We start from the raw sequence: 2,741 nt of genomic DNA, 5'->3' as shown, positions 1-2,741 counted from the left end.
TAATTAATTGTTTATTAAACCGAGTCTTTGAATACCTGAAACTTTCCCTCCAACAAAAAACCACAGTAAAACTCTTAAAATTGAGTGGAAATGCAATTATCTGCATGGGATAAACATTGATCTTCAAAACCGATAGCCCGAACAAATCCCATTTGATACCAAGCCGCGATTTAGGCTCAAGATGCCTCAGGACGTTGTTAAAGCTAATGATTGTCTTCGTTTGGAATGCATGGGGTCCAAAAAGCAGCTGCAGCTAAATTATATGACTCTTATCGTGGGTTAAAGGAACTACATGCAGGTTTTATGTGTGTTTTCTTCAAAGGTTTACAACGATGTATGTAAAAAGGATGAACGTGTTTTAAGGCTCGGATTTGGACATTTGCTTGATTTGTTTAGCTTCTGAAAAGAATCGGCATTACTTGAAGTCTCAGACAGCATGTTTATATGGTTGGAACACGCATGTACATATGTTGAGATCATGTACACATCGCAAGCATCTGGTAGAACTATTATTTCGAAATCCGATTTATTAACAAATTATTGCAGTCAGATTGAGCAAAGCGACGTGAATATTTTAGTATCTTTTTATTTAAAAGAACAAGGCCCTGTTTTTTTTTTCGAATTTTACAACCTGCAGCAGGCTCAGTGTCGTATTCAGTTGCAATAGATACAGGAAAAGTTGACATACATTCTTCTTGTACACATGTTTAATTTTGTCATTTAATCTATTTGGGATTTGAGAGACGTGTACTGAAAATTACGATAAATCAATATTGCTTTATACTTTTTTATTTTATAGGGCGTGTCCTTTAAATAATGAGCGAACAGAAAAATTATATTTCTTAATGGGGGATCTATTCATCTAAATATTGGGCAGAGGAATGTTTAAAAGTTGAAGAATTTTTTTTCGGGGGTGTTCTTCGGGTTGATCAGATGCAAACTGTAATGTTGTGGAATCCATAAAACAACCTGCCTACAGACAACCAAAAATTGAAGCCAATTGGCAGACAATATGAATTGATTGCCCTTCATGAATAAACATTAGAGCGAAAATCGACTTTGAAGGTAGATTTATGCACGCCATTGAATTTAAGGACAATAGACATGTTTGTTGACTTATCAGCGAAATCTGGTCATTCCTACAGCGAAGCACATTCCCAGAAATAACTGATCAAAGCTCGTTTATTGCCGCTTCGGACAATTCATGTTTATGCATGTTTTGGCATTGTATCAAGAAATTGGGACAAACCGCAACTGATTTGCAATGCATATGAAGAATCCATTCGGTTAAGGCCCTGAAATGGATGACAAAACCGACAGGAATGTTATCAGAGATGCTACTATGCGGACTATTTTGTCGTCAGAAGATTAGGTAATTATCTACATACTAAATGGGCACATTGTTATATTCAACTCAAACATGATGCTGCTTTTTTCCTATCTCAAGAACCATTAGAATGACTGCACTTTTTCCTATCACCGAATAAAGAATTAATAGCCTCAGTCACTCAGAGGAACTTGAGTGAGAAGGACCAGTTTGAGCTGGAATTATCTTTTCTACGTCACTGAATAGAGCACTCAATGGCACATTTACGAAATTTTTACGGAGGAAAATCAACCCAAAAATGACGCCCCCTTTTTCGACATATCTCAAGAACCATTCAACTCAGAGGATCTTGAGTGAGGAAATAGTGACAGTTTTCTCACCAACAGCAAAATTTCAATCTGAGTACAAGATAAGGCGAAAATTTCATGCATTAGGCCACTTTTTTGCTTGTATCTCCAGAGCAGCTTGAGCTAGCGCTCACTTCTGCACTACTGGATAGAGCTTTAAATGGCACAGTTATGAAGTCAAGCATCGCTTGGAAAATGTTGGCAGGTTTCACAAACGGGCCAAAGTTTCGAGAAAACTAGCAATTTCGCGCTGTTGTATTTTACATTGAAAAATCGAGCTAAACCTGATTTTTTTCGATATATCTCAAAAATCATTTGAGCGGCCAACAGCCCGTTTTCCTACCACTGGATAGACAATCCAAAACCCCAACATGTTCTGGAAGTAAATCATCACGGGGGAGGTAAAGGCAATTTTGGTATAAAAAAGAAAATTTTATCTGCTGCTAGAATGAAGTGTCTAAACATGTTCACAAGTTGATCCTAAAGCCGCATTCCTTTCGAAGTTCAGTCGCAGCGGTGCATAGCATTCGATCAAGCGTGCAGAAAATGTGCATCTTCCCTGACATGGCGAAAGGTCATCACCTTTCTTCATTCTACACATTGTACGGTCAAGGAACTGCGACTATTTATTCGAAAAGACAAATGAATTGAACGCCCTTAAATTAAAAAAAATACATTGAATGGTTATAAGTTATAAAAAAATAATTCAGACGTTGTGCGAAAGAATACCTACTGGTGATGATTGAAAAAGGCTTTTAAATGTTAACTACTCCTTGGGTTGACCAGAAAAGAAATAAATTTTGATTTTGAAAACTTATACTCTGGATCCGCTTTAGGCATTACGAAAACCAAAGCCGCAAAGTTTAACCTCTAGCAGTGGCATGTGAGTTTAAATGCTTAACTTGTCTGCAAGTTGAGTAAAAGGTGCTAATCCAATAATATACACAATAGTGTTGACTTTCCTGCACAGCAGTCATTTAAAGCAGATGTAGCCGGTATGAATAAGTATGGTGACTTGGCTCATACACGATAAACAGACAGGAAAATTAAATGTTTAACCGAATAAA

The sequence above is a fragment of the Dendroctonus ponderosae genome, unplaced genomic scaffold (genome assembly GCF_020466585.1).
Source record: "Dendroctonus ponderosae isolate FM_Combo_2020 unplaced genomic scaffold, Dpon_F_20191213v2 Dpon_F_20191213_8, whole genome shotgun sequence".
Lineage (NCBI taxonomy): Eukaryota > Metazoa > Arthropoda > Insecta > Coleoptera > Curculionidae > Dendroctonus > Dendroctonus ponderosae.
Note: the sequence above shows the minus strand (reverse complement) of the source record.